We start from the raw sequence: 15039 nt of genomic DNA on the forward strand, positions 1-15039 counted from the left end.
CATATCTGTAATTGAAAAGATGATAAATTCATGGCACATACTTTCCCCCAAGACTCATTTTTACTTTTAATTTCCTCCATGACGCTTTCTTCATTGCCCAAAACCTCCTCCGTTCATCATGTTTAAGGATATTTTGTTTGCAAACCCTCCCCACTTCCCTGCCATCAGATTTCCTGAATATTGCCTTCCTATTATCTCTTCTTGTTGCCTGACGAAGGTGGAGGGGGAGGTGAGGTGAAGAGGGGCGCGTTACTAGTTGTGAGAAGGTTGGCAATACAACACATCCAGACACTGCAACCCAGAACAGTGCCTTACATGATGGAGCAGCGCATCCAGCCAGCATGCACGAGGCTCAGTGTGCGTGTGGTGTGTTGCTGCATGTTATAATGTGTATGTGTGTGTGTGTGCGTGTGTATGTGTGGTCAGCGGCGGTGATCAGGTCGGTACCTGCGTGAGCGACCTTGTTTACACGGGAATTAATTAATGTGAGAGGCGGCAGGTGGGCGCCGTGGCGTGCCCCGTCTTTATTATAAATCACGCCCTTTAAATTACACGGTAGGAAGAAAGGAAAGGTTAACAGTTCATCACACACACACACACACACACACACACAGGTTTGAATTCACGGGATATACCAGCAAAGGTCACACTCACCGCCCCGAGCAACGCCTGCTTGGGGCGTGTAACTTCAGCTGTGCAGGGAGCCGCGCCACGCTTGTCCCACGCGTTGCCTCATTGAGAAAAGTAACGTTACTTGGTTTACTTTACTTCGGACAGGTTATCCCTCTAAGCACCACATACTCTATGCAGCGAGTATTCCATAACAAAGTAAACCAAAATCACTAATGCTCAGGATATAAAATTGAGTATGGTGCAAGTAATTTTTGGAACTCAGTTTATCTTATCTTATCTTCTCTCTCTCTCTCTCTCTCTCTCTCTCTCTCTCTCTCTCTCTCTCTCTCTCTCTCTCTCTCTCTCTCTCTCTCTCTCTCTCTCGGCAAAATTTAGTGCATATTGTTTCCCTGGATAGTAAGACCTCACGTGTACGTATTTTCACGCGGCGATGGCTTTTATCAGCAAACTTATGTGGTGGTCTAATGGTGTAGACTGTGACGTGCATGGAGGGCAGGGCTCCAGAATTTGGTATAGTTTGTATGAAGTCTAGATGAAAAAGCCAGAAAGATAAAAGACGTACAGTAATGAAAGAGGATTAGTGGATTAATTAAAAGAAAAAATATGGATAGAGAGAGAGAGAGAGAGAGAGAGAGAGAGAGAGAGAGAGAGAGAGAGAGAGAGAGTGAGTCACTTTGTTCCGTCCTGTTCGCAAAGTCCCAGAAAGACCTTCAGATTACATATTCTCTTTCTAAAACGAGCAGGACTTGGTAAAAGATTGAAGCTATGTAAAATATAAAATCTTTTGAGTGCATCAAAGTAACATGTGGTCCTTTTGTTAAGCACATAAAAAAAAAATATTAGAAAAGAAATATGATATTGAGTTCATAAATCGCCGCCACACAGGATCAAAAGGAAAGATTGAACATCATTCATGGTTATAAATATACTTCTGTGTTTTAAAAGGTAAAAATGGAGCGTTAAGGAAAGGTCAGCTTGAACTCTCGCAGCAGAAAAACAGAATGTAGGGAAATTCCATGACATTTGACCCTCCTGTCATCCTACAAGTCAGCTCTCCATTCATTTACAACCATTTATTACTTACGAGTGAGAAATTAGTAGTGGTGATGTACTGTAACACTTCGCATCCCTTCACGTGTGGTTTTTGAAACACTCCTTCGGTGCATGCGAGACCCTGGTGACGCAGCGCTCGGAACACTTGGCTCACGACTCAGAGGAGAATGGTTCGACTCCTCAGCCAGGGAAAGACTGTTTCGGTCTGTGTTTATGTAACGTGTGGCTTCCGTTTGCTTTTACTTATTCATTTATTTTTTTTATTATATACATCTGGGTATCATCCGGTAATATATATATATATATATATATATATATATATATATATATATATATATATATATATATATATATATATATATATATATATATATATATATATATATATATATATATATATATATATATATATATTTTTTTTTTATTCCAGCATGACGCAGCGGCCGTGCCACCATAACTCAGCCTAGTCTAACAGCGTAGCGGCATGGCAAGGCTTTGAATCATACCTCACAACTCTGGCCGTGCGATGTGTGTGAGTCACTGTGTCCAGGAGAGAGGAGGCAGGATGGGGAAGGACGAGGTGTTGGTGCGTCCCCTCCACCATTATGACTCATTACCATGTTATTGACCGCCTGACTTAAATCCCTCCAGCCCTGCAGTCATCGATGTCGTCTGTCAGTCACGGAGGAAGGAAGGAAGGAAGGAAAGAAGGTGAGTGGAAAGACAGTTATTGGCTTTAATGTTCGTGCCTCGCCTCGCATGATTACAGTCACCCTAATCTCCGGTATACAATAAAGAACACAGAGGAAATAATTACCTTTTCAGTGTAATATGTTATTGTTCCAGTGATCTTTATATATCCCGGTCACAGGTTGTAATCCCGCTAAATCTGCAGTATTTGTTTAGCTCTCTCTCTCTCTCTCTCTCTCTCTCTCTCTCTCTCTTTCTCTCTCTCTCTCTCTCTCTCTCTTCTTTCTCTCTCTCTCTCTCTCTCTCTCTCCTTCAAACCCTTCTCATTCAAGGTCACCACGAGAGGAATAGTTGTAAATTTCGGCGGCACCGTCACGCATATTGCACCCCTCTTGTCTGGCGCTGGACAGTGTGCGTGTGTAAGTGTGTGTGTGTTTATTTTTGCGATTTACTTTTCTTTCAGCACTCGGTCAACAACGACAACCTTTCCTGCATCTTATGGAATCTATTCTACTTATTATTCGGTGTCATTAGCAGTCTGAAGGGTCTAGAGTGCAATTCAAAACAGACCGACTGGCACGCTGACAAACAGACTCACAAATAAGACACAAAGCACCGCTGATTTTATGCTACAGACAAGTAATGCATTTTCTGGTGCGGTAGCGTGAGGGCGAGAGGCGGAGAAGCGAGGAGGGAATAGTGGAGGCTGATGACTGTAAAAAATAAGGGTAAAAAGATGAAAACAAGAGATTGATTGCAGTGGATGTGGGTGGCTGTCGTGAGCATCGTGTTGCACATTTTTCCCTCAGCGGTATTGGTGCAGTGTTTGTGCTGAAAACCTGGGCATTGTCTTCCATGCACCTAGTAAATAGAATGTTAATGACTACTGCTTTTGATGAACATATAATTATGGTTTGAATGTGTTCCCTTTATCATAGCGGGAAAAAAAAATAATACCGTATGATTTTATCGACAAAGCACCGTATAATTTGATCAGTTTGGGTAAGTGAGAGTTGGGCACCATTCATTATCGACAGGAAGGAACACGCACTTATTGGCTGCAAATTACCTGAGTATTTAGGGTGTGGATTCGGGAATTATGGAAATTGAAACGCCAAATATCCGGTGTTTGATGCCAGTGAGGTAATGAAGCTTCGGGCGAGCGTCCATCAGTACCGTGAAGAGAGCCGTATCAGATAGGGCGTAGGGCGATAACTCACTCCATTGTTACCAAGATTTTACGACCATGAAATATCACTGTAGTAGAGGACTGCTTCAATTACATACAAGCTTCAATGAGTCTTAGGGTTTTAGCTCTTGTTTCACCACCACAGGGCGAGAAGCTGCTCGTAGAAGTAATTATGCCGGAATAAAGTCGCGATGGAGCAAGCTAGGAATGTTATCTTTCTCCCTCTATTGCAGATGACCTCAGATGTATTTATGTCTGAGGTCCCAAGGAGTCAGTGGAATAGCAAGTAAGTGGTTTCTCCACTACGTATGACCGTGTTGTTCCTTGTATCAAGAGGTGCGAAGGTAGAACTCTTATCATCACTGCGTCATGTAAAGAGCATTCTCGTGCATGATCTTTCTGGTAGTTCAGTTTTGTTGTAAAATATGTGCTGTGGGAAAACAGTGAGCAGTGGTGATTGAACTCCCCTAAAACGCAATACACGTGAGGCCCGAACACATCATACAACACTCATTACCGGCAATTATTACTGTTATCGCAATTCATGGTTGTCATTAAGCAGTGCGGAGTGTGTTGATGGAGGTCAGAGTCACTCAACCGAGGAGAGCAGCGGCAGCAGCCACTGTCACGCTCACGCGGAAAAAAATTGTAGTAATGTAATTGTTTGTTATTGTTAATTACGGGCTGCTGCCCCTCCCCTGTGTGCCGCGCTCCCTCCCGGCCCCGCCCAGCCCCCGCTTCCTGCTTCCCGCTCGCACACAATTTTCAGAGTTCAGCTGCAGGTGTAAATGAAAACAGGCAGCGTAAATAGCTATGCTGAAATGCTATTCAGAAACTTAAATGATGTTTTGCATAAAAAATTTTTTGTGCATACTTATTCAGCATAAAATCCCTCGTCGCTAATTGAAGGTTAGTGGAAAATGAGTAGAGTATTTATCAGTAATTATATATCCTCATAAAGTTGTAGGTGGCAGTCTGTATAACCCAGTGCCTGGCGAGCTAGGGCGTGCCACCTCCATTCTCATTTCAGAACTTGTCCCGCAACATGATGGATCAAGTGGAATCGAAGTTTAACCTGCTAATAGCGCTGATTATACTAGTGCGTGCAGCCGCCTTTCCCTTCCGTATCGATTGTTATTGTCAAGTTGGCAATCTAATTACTAATTTTGAACAGCATTGTCTCCTGCTTATCGGAAAGCTGTCTATTTCCTTTACAACTCTGTCCTGCCGAATGTTACAGGTGTAGGCACTCACTGTGTGGTCGCGAAGACTCGGATAGGTGCTCATTAGAATTTAATCATTTTCCCTTCTCGCTGACGCATTTTATTGCTGTAGACGGGAAAGAGAGGACGGGTAAGCTAGCTAAGACTCAGAGTCTCGGATCGCCCCTTCCTCGGAACCCTTGTACCCAGGACAGTGCATGGAGACCAGTTTAAGCGGGATGGCTAATCACACATGTACGTTTTCTAGCGCAATAACGGAAGAGGCCTCGGCACGAAGGCCACACACACACACACTGTCCCTAAATAATGCACGCTGCAGGGAGAATGCCTCGGCCGGCTCTCGGCGGAATGTATTCACCTGAAGTTAAACTCAACAGTGCTTAGAAATGGAAGAGATAATAACTTGAGAATCTTTACCTGCGAAACAACCAGAAGGCACCGATATTTTGTCTGTTTTTAGAAAGAACTTGGAAAAGACCGCAAGTCAAGCTGTGTTCTAATAGGTAATAGATGTTCAAAAAGGTTTATGGAGACCTATTCCCTTCCCTTAGTCGTGATTCTCCTTCCTCCCGCCTCTTCCATCCCGCAGTCCCTCTTCACCATTCACTCAGTCCCTTTCACCCATTCACTTCCATCCTGCCACTCCAAAAGAGGTTTTCACGTTCATTCTTCTCCCCTTCCTCGCATCACTCTTCCCCAACATCCTCCTTCCCTAATTCTCCTCACCTCACACGTGCCCTCCACCCCTGCCTCTCTTATCTCTCCCCTTCTCCCCCACTCACTCTCACTACTCCACCTCACTCGCTTGTTCAGTCCGCTACGCTGCACCAGTGATAAATATTAAATTTTTCTTCGTTCTCTTTTCCTTCCATCACTATCTCTCTCTCTCTCTCTCTCTCTCTCTCTCTCTCTCTCTCTCTCTCTCTCTCTCTCTCTCTCTCTCTCTCTCTCTCTCTCTCTCTCTCTCTCTCTCTCTCGCTTTCGTTCGCCTGCTCGTCATACGTTACCTCATTCCATCCTTTCCTCCCTTCACAACCCCTGAAATTTTAGCCTCCCCTCCCAGCCTCGCCCCGCTCCGCCCCTCCCCGCCCTGCCCTCCTGCGCCTCCGTCCACTCGTTTGTCATAACTTTTCCCATCGTCGGTAGAGTTCACGGCAAGTCTTAGAAAGGATTAGAGGGATGCGCCCGCCTGACACGACACTGGACTTTACTGGGCGTTGTGATGTTCGTAGTGATGTGGTGCTGTTGTGGTGGTGGTGGTGGTGGAGGTACTGGATGTGGTCCGTAGGCTGACTGGTAACGAAAAGTACTGAAGGCTGAGGAGGAGAGACAGGAAGAGGCGGCAACGTGCTATATTTTGAAACACTTCTGCTCCACACCTCCGCTACTTCGAGAAGCCACCTAGGTGATACACGGGTTTTTTAACTGTGATTTTTTTTCTGGTTCTGAAGACAAATTAACAATATTTCTATGTTATTAAATGGAGAAACACTCTTGAGAACTCGGCAAATCATCTCAGTGGCCTTCGAAGATAGTCATAGTGAGAGAGTAAAGCGTTTCTGAATACTGGCCAATGTACGAGTGTCTGTGTTAGTGGTCAGTACCGTGCGTGATTGTGCTGGTGAAGATAAGGCTGAGTTTTATTCTGTTTCCTTCCTTCTTGCAATTCTCCCTCCCTCCTTTATTTATATCGTTTATACTTCTTCTCTTGCCTCCCTCACTCCGTCCTCCTCCTCCTCACACGGGAACCACCTGCAGCACAACAGTATTTCGTTGAGTAATGCTCATGCGTGACCCTGTGTGTGTGTGTGTGTGTGTGTGTGTGTGTGTGTGTGTGTGTGTGTGTGTGTGCAGGAATTATTCTTACAAGTGACACATAAAATATCATTATTTACGGACTGCATATTTTATCTCTCTCCAATATCACAGTGGTGAATGTATCGCCTACACAGTGGCTCTCAGTGGCTCGCCAGGAGATGAGTGTTGTCGCGGCGTCCACCAGCTGGCTGCTCTCACGCCTTCCTGCCACGCCACCCACTTTTCCTTACTTCCTTGCCTCATTCCTCCCGTGCTTGCTGCGCTGCGCTTCTAAATGTCAAGTGTGTTATTTCTGGCGATGATTACGAAGGCCTGGTGCACACCGCGTATCGTTGGGAGGCGCGGCGCTCTCACTAATGTGGCAATTTGTTAACCAGTATTAGAGGAGGGAGCGTGTTCGTCCTGCCTCTTCATCTCCCGAGGTGCCTTAATAAGGAGCTGCTTGTGCGGTTTAGGCAAAGTGGTAGGGAGACTCAGCCTTAGTATTACATAACACTGCATAGGAACATGAGAGAGTATTCAAGTATTTCCCGCATCATCCTCTGTTCTCTCACCACCTCTTTTACTCATTTCTCTCATGGTGTTCTTCCTTCATAGTGTTCATAGCTTACATTTTATCACTCGATCATTATCACACCAAGGATTCCACACCGCGACACACTGACAGCCAGGCGCTCTAGCTCTAGTCCCTTTAGGCTCAGCAGCGAGGCGTGATGCATGTGGCACTGGTAGCGAGGCCTTCAATACCGTGCATTACGGCGCCGTGCCATCAGTCAGCCTTATCACCAATACGTAACGCCTCCTCGTGTGTTCAGGGATCGCGTTGTCCCCGCCCCGAGAACTGTCACCATCCGAAACACGAGGGTTCTTGATGGGATGCATGGTGTCTCTGCTTCTTCCATTCCAAAACGAGAAAACTAGCATCACTACCAACAACGACACGCACACTCTCCCAGCCAGCGGGCGCCTGCCTCAAGTGACTGCCTCGATGCACTCTTGCAGTATTGCCGCACTAATCAAATGCGTAATTAATTAGCAAACCAGTTTAATTAAACACTACTGATGATTTTATATTAATGTTCCGTTATAACTCTTGATAGCTCGTGTCCTCCTCGCCTCCAGGCCAAAGGTTACCCAGCCTTCCTACCACCACCACCACCACCACCACCACCACCACCACCACCACCACCACCACCCCACCTCAAGCTACCCTATTCAGCGGTGGGACGCGGTTTCATGTAATTGTGTTTATACAATCCACAAATAATATTACCGCAGGTTGATGAGTGACATAAACAAAGCGGGGGTGTACTTCATAAACAGGAAGTGCGGCGTGTTTGTATAATTTTGTTGAAATTATGTTACTGAAAGTGTTTACTGACGTCCATGTAAGTACACACACACACCCACCCACCCACACACACACACACAGACACACACACACACACTAACACATACGTGGTACAGCTGTGGCGAGGACAGCACCGCGCCGTCGTAACATAACAGGCATAATTCTGCGCTAATCGATAAAGTAATACAACAGGCGTTGTTACGTTAATAGATTAAACAACCCACGATAAAAAGGCGTGCGGCAATGACGCATTGCGGGGCACGATAGGGATTTATTCAATACAATATAGCACAGGTGGAATGCTGCGCTGATCCATTCAATAATACAACAGGTGTGATGATTATTAATGAATACGATAACGAATAATGAAAAAAAAAAAAACGCTCGGAAATGACTCGGCAGCACGAAAGAGTGATAAGCGTAACACTCTGCAGTTTTATAGATAAGATGTGCTATGTTATAAAGGTGGTGGAGTTACATATTATCCAGAAAGTGTTACCTGTCGCCACCACTAAATCCAGCGTGATGAAAGCTGCCGTAATACAGGCGTCACACTTATCCATCTTTACGACACCAGGTCTAGAAAAAGAGAACAGGTGTGAAAAATCCTACACCACTCAAACACGGACAGAATGTGGTAGAAAAGTTGTAAAAAGAATGACGTACAGTGCAGAAAAAATATCTTACTACCTTAAAAACTGGACACAACAACATACATAACTATTACCATAAATTTGAGATCAGAAATAGTCACAGACGGTAACCCCAAACAAGTAACGTAATGCCTATAAATGTTACGTAGACTGCACTTGACACATATCACAATTACTGCAGAGGAGAGAAATAGACGCAAAAAAGTATGAACAGCGAGTGTGTACCAGAGGAGGCTGACATAGGACCATATGAAGTACTTGTGCGCCGCACCTCCAGTACTTTCACGAGGCTTTACTTGAAGTGACACTATTTTTAAGTGTTTTTATGTTTCTAGTGACAGATTAACAAGATTTCCACATTATTAACAGGAAAAACACTCTTTAGAACAGGCTAGTTATCTCTATGGCCTTGGAAAATAGTCGCGGTGAGAGAGAGAGAGAGAGAGAGAGAGAGAGAGAGAGAGAGAGAGTCGTTTATTCAAGAGCATGCAGAGGCTTGGTGGTGTAATGCCTCATTCCATCATTGTGTGTGTGTGTGTGTGCGTTGGTTAAATCAGAATGTCATATTCAAGTCCAGTGTAGTGACGTGTGCTACTTCGAGGTTGGCAGCACGAATTTTCATTTTACGTTTACTGATTTTTATCTTAATGTCTTGCTCTATTTTTCTTTCTTCTTTTTTTTTTTTGTTACTTACGTACTTATTAGTTCTTATGAGTCTTTTACTAGTCTCTGTCTGTCAGTTCGTGGGCCCAATTCTTCCGTGGCATAAGTTAAGGGAAGCACGACACCAGCTCAAATACGTGTTGTTTTCATATCCAGCACACACACACACACACACACACACACACACACACACACACACACACACACACACACACACACACACACAGTTACTGGTAGAAGTATACCATTAGCCAGTCCCTCAGGTGATGTGCGTCAGAATACTGCCAGACATCCAAACGCTCCACGCAAACTGTCCCTTTCTGGGTTGTAAGTCACGTCACTCAGTAATCATCGAACCCTACCTGGCGCACGCACGCCGGTGTTGCCTGGACCGTGTGTGTGTGTGTGTGTGTGTGTGTGTGTGTGTGTGTGTGTGTGTGTGTGTATTATGCATAGGATTTTTCCCTGTCATTCCCTCCACTACCACTTTCCTCCACCACCACTTTATTATCCACTCCATCCAATCACCTTCATCGTCCCCACATCTTCGTTCCCCCCTTCAGCCCAGCCTTTTACTACCTGTCATTTTTACTGTCATTCATTTATTTCCTCATATTGCCTCCGCGAAAAATGTTCACCAACGCGCACGTGACATCATACATTGGTAATATTGAACTTTATGCCACAACGCGACGCTAAGAAGGTCGTGCAGTAATCCAATACTTAACCCATGTAGTGGTTTATAGTATTCGTGTCGCACCCCATCCCTCGTCTCAGCGAGTGTCGCCCCTAAACCTTGTCAGGCTTATTATAACGTGAGACATTATTTGTCGGCGCTACATGATGTTATATTATCACAGAGATCTTTGCCTTTGTGGAAAAATGTACATGAATCTAAAGAATATAACTCCTTTGTTTATTATTACTACTGCGGGAAATCTATTCTTCCCTTCTGAAAACTAAGAATGTACCTCAGTCTGAGCCGCTGACCATAGTCAAAGCAACAGGCCTCTGATACACAATGCGGTACATCATGGCTCTGATATATGAGTTAAGCCTCTGACAGTACACCAGTGTAAGGATCACATTCTGAAACACTTCTGCGCTGCACCTCCGCTACATTTAAAGAGATCTGATTGAAGTTATACGGGTTTTCAAGCATGTTGATTTGTTTCTAGTGATAGATTAACATTATTTCTACATTATGAACAGGAGAAACACTCTTAAGAACCCGGCTAATCATTTCTGTGGCCTTAGAAAATAATGGTGAGAGAACGAAGCGTTTCTGAATACGAATCTAACGATAGTAAGTAAAAGATTCATTCCTAGAACCGTTTTCCCTCCTCAAGTTGAAACCACATGGGTAAGGTGAGTTGATAGAAGGCGTAGTGGTTGTAGGAAATCACGTCAGCGACTGTTGCCATAGCTGGAGCTTTTCTACCCGTGTCCACCAGAGAGATCTTAGTCAAGCTGTAAACTTCCTGGTGTACAACTGCAGCGCTATTTGAGGAGGATAAAATATTATATGATGGTATTTATAACTATTGTAGCTTAATGCTCACACCAGAGAGTACGGGAAATAAGGTGTTATGTGAATCTTTATGGGACGTCAGGAATTATTCCATATAAGGACACTTAGAGATTCTGTGTACCAGGTAGGACGATGTGTATGAGGTGAGAGGCTGTGTGAGAGTGCGGGTAGCTGCCTCATCCTTAATGGTGTGTAAAGTATACCCACTTGCATAAAGACGTATGAACGACTGAGCATTATAGAAGGATACGTAATAAGTGTTTCTCACGAATACTCTGTTTTACATTGTCCTCGTGCTTTCAATGACCGAGTATCCTTGCATATTGCTGTGGATGAAAGAAGTCAGGAGCCGCTTCAGCAATCTGGCAAGTCGTGGTAATGAAGGAAGTCTCGGACACAGCAAGTCATAAGCCGCCACACTGGGATCTGCTCCTGTTATTCTCGAGTTCAATCAAGTCAAATCTGGAAGCAGCGACTCTGGGCTCCGCCAGTGACCGCCGCGTCCCGCTGTTCCGTCCTGGCTGTGCCCCCTGCCTCAATTTATGGACGAGTGGTCTGTTTGTGTCCGTGTGGGGGAACTTTTTGGCATAATTCTCTCTCTCTCTCTCTCTCTCTCTCTCTCTCTCTCTCTCTCTCTCTCTCTCTCTCTCTCTCTCTCTCTCTCTCTCTCTCTGAAACACACACACACACACACACACACACACACACACACACACACACACACACACACACACACACACACACACACACACACACACACACACACACACACACACACACACACACACACACACAAACAAACACATACACACATTCGTTTGGAAGGGGAGCTAATCCCTGTCTACCTCCTGGCCATCCGTCACGAACTAGTGTCATTTTTCTCTGTAACTCGTATGTGTGTGTGTGTGTGTGTGTGTGTGTGTGTTCCAAGTGTGTGCCAGTCCCAATACCGTCCCAGATACCAATATTGACTAGGTAACACTGAAGCACTATCATCCCCCGTCCGTTCTTCAACTTAGATATAAAATAAAACAAAAGAAAAGCAAGGAGAGTTTTTGAAGAACTGCAGGTGGGAAGCAAAGCCAGGAAGCCCGGGGGTTTCCGAACAGAAGTATAATTTAATGAAGTGAGGCTGCTAGAAAAGGCACATTGCACCAGACAACATGGAGACTTCCGAAAAATTCATATCTAATTTGCTAAACGTGACGAGATTTGGCTACGACTGCAGCTTAGCGTGATGTTTGGGAACACAGGGTACAGGAGGCGCGGCGCAGGAGGCTGGCGGGCTAGCGAGCGAGCAGGGGAAAATGTTTCACTCTCGTCAGTCATCAATGGGCGAACATAAGAAAAAGAATGAACGTGGACAGTAAATGTATCGTTATCAAAAACAAAACAAAAAAGAGTAGTAAGTTGTAGTACACGACTTTAATCAGAAGAAAGGAAAACTAAAATATTAAGAGAAAAGAAACAAGAGGAAGCGTCACAGGAATGCTTGAAGTGGAGAATATTGCTGAACACCCGGCTACAAGGGAAAGGAAAGAATGTATGAGAGAGCAAAAGGAATAAATAGGATTAACATTTCGTGGAGCAGTGTGAGTGGATGGAGAGAGAGAGAGAGAGAGAGAGAGAGAGAGAGAGAGAGAGAGAGAGAGAGAGAGAGAGAGAGAGAGAGAGAGAGAGAGCCAGGAATTGTGCGTTTTGAAGAGATGCTGAAGGGAGGCAGTAGAGAGGAAATGAGGAGTGTTGGGCGTTTAAACCTTGGAGAGTAGCAATATTCTGAAAGAGAGAGAGAGAGAGAGAGAGAGAGAGAGAGAGAGAGAGAGAGAGAGAGAGAGAGAGAGAGAGAGAGAGAGAGAGGAGAGAGAGAGAGAGAGAGAGATTGAGGATAGAAGCAGGACGAGACGATCATATAGAGAAGAAATAATATTAATTAGAGAAATGATTATCATATTCCGTGCCCAAAACAGAGGCGAAAAATAACTAGTAAATTATTCCTTCCCGCTGGACTATGGTGACATGCTGAGCGGAAAGAGCGGCTGTGGCTGTCAGTGCGTGGGTTTGCTGTTAAATGTAACGCTCCTCCGTATTAGAGACAAATTCCTAGTAACATTGTGTCTGATCACCGGTAGCCTTCTCCCAGGAATGTGTCTGAAGGGAATGATAGGTAGAAAAAGGTAGGTATATTTCATATAGGGACTGTCACGTGCAACCCTGGTCTCTTCTTGCAGCTTCCATTATTTTTTTTGTTCTTATGTTCTTAAGGGATACGTTCTTTGTTTTGACGAGCACAAGTGTTATCCTCAGTATGTATTCATTCAATGTTTTTTCTAATATTTTCAGAGAGGTGATGTTTATTTTTCTATTTCATGAAGTGAGTCCCATCCACCTCCCTTTATTGTTGCCTCTCAGGAACCTCTAGACAGCTGCGAGTTGTGTTGTTTGAATCACGAGTACCACCTTGCTAATCTTATCTCTTTTTTCACAGTCACTAGTGCGTGTGGACAATGATTCACGACCTCATCGGAGACTTCGGGTGACACGCCTAGCATTCCTTACGGAACCCTCCAACACCACCACTACCCTGACTCCACAGCATCCTCTATTCCGCGGCCACGACCATCAGCCCTCAGTCCGTCAGAGAAGGGTGAGGAACCTTTGCCTTTGGTGCCATGTGTCTCTTTCTTCAGATTATATAATGAAATTTATGACAAACAGGCCGTTAAGGGCCAACGGGTCTGCTGGTGTTGCATTCACGCACTGCCATCATCACTCTTGTCACCAGCCCTTGTTCTAGTCCTGACTGCCGCTATTTGCTCATTCTGTTTCTTTATAGCAGTGTTATATTCACGCACTGTCATCACCACCACTGCTACCACCGCCACCACCACCACCGCAGCTGCCTGTCCCTTCTGCTGGTGGAGCGAGAGTCACCACTACTAGCAGCGTCGTGAGGCGAGATTAACTCAGCTGCATTCCCATCAGTAATCTCCCCGCAATGCATTACTATTAGTATTAATCCCCAGAGGCGCTGTGTTCCCCAGCACGCGCGCCTCGCTCCTCTCACTCTGCATCCCATTGGTCGTGTGTGCACTGTTGTGATGCTCGTCTACGCCCTCTTCCTCCCTCCGCGGCGTGATTAGCATTTCCGGGCCGCAGCTGAACGTATTCATGTTCTCTTTTGTTGTCTTTAGCGCACCTCTGTTATTCCGGCGCTTCATTCACAATTCCGTGTGATGCTGCAACTTTGCCTTAGATTCTGCGTCCGTGTGTTGTGGCGAAGCTTGAAAAGAAGCAGCAGGAGCAGGAAATACACCTAACTACTTTTGCTCCTCCTCCTCCTCTTCCACCTACTCCTCCTACCTATCCTTTACAGAAACACCTGTACCGCTTCACCACCCTTTACACTCCATCCACCACCATCCCATCACACCTGCACCTTCATCCCGCCATGAGTGTAAGGGGTGGGCGGGATGTGCACCTCAATAATAGTGTGTTGAGCTGCAGTGTGGTGGTGGTGGTGGTTGGCAAGTTTATAGTAATGATGGGCTGTGGAGTGGTTTGTGGTTTGGTGGTGGTATTGATTGATATGATTGCTTGGAGAGAGAGAGAGAGAGAGAGAGAGAGAGAGAGAGAGAGAGGAGAGAGAGAGAGAGAGAGAGAGAGAGAGAGAGAGAGAGAGAGAGAGAGAGAGAGAGAAAAAAAATTTAGGCTGTACATTCCTTTCTATCTGTAACATCTGCTGCAAATGGTCAGTGTTACAGTGGCATTAAAAAACTAGTGTTGCACAACATTTGAATACACAATCAGAACAAGAAAACAAAAGATGCGGCGCCTTCGTTGCCTTATACAGCTGAACTCCTCCACCTCTAGGCCAAACGTAACCTTCCAGACAATGCTCTCCTTTGACTAACATTTACTCCTCTCCCTTTCTTAATAGTGGACGTTCTTTGTTTGGCCAAGACTCTTAATTGGATTTTTCTCCTATCAGCTGGCGCAGAATCAGCGTCAGTGGAGTTACACGTTCCAAACTGACTCCTTCATTTCATCTTTCCCTCGCTCAGACGGAGGTTCCATTACCAGGTCTCGTGTGCCCTTGATTAGAGTACGCCTCGCTCTACTTTTTATGTCCGGACGAGTTTCATCAACACAACTTTTAAATGGGGTTGAGTGAAAAGCTTTCCGTTTCATTAGCGCCTCTCCTTTTAACTGGCTGTTCCATATCTCTCGCAGTACAG

The 15039-nt window shown here is 45.1% G+C and overlaps 1 long non-coding RNA gene across 1 annotated transcript; it reads left to right on the forward strand.

Moving 5' to 3' along the window:
• The first annotated feature begins 10416 nt into the window (after positions 1 to 10416).
• On the forward strand, positions 10417 to 14414 carry LOC135111259 (uncharacterized). Its single transcript, XR_010273660.1, has 3 exons — positions 10417 to 11357; positions 13290 to 13448; positions 13638 to 14414. It is a non-coding gene; the product is annotated as an uncharacterized LOC135111259 (long non-coding RNA).
• The last annotated feature ends 625 nt before the right edge of the window (positions 14415 to 15039 follow it).

Source organism: Scylla paramamosain, chromosome 21 (genome assembly GCF_035594125.1).
Source record: "Scylla paramamosain isolate STU-SP2022 chromosome 21, ASM3559412v1, whole genome shotgun sequence".
Lineage (NCBI taxonomy): Eukaryota > Metazoa > Arthropoda > Malacostraca > Decapoda > Portunidae > Scylla > Scylla paramamosain.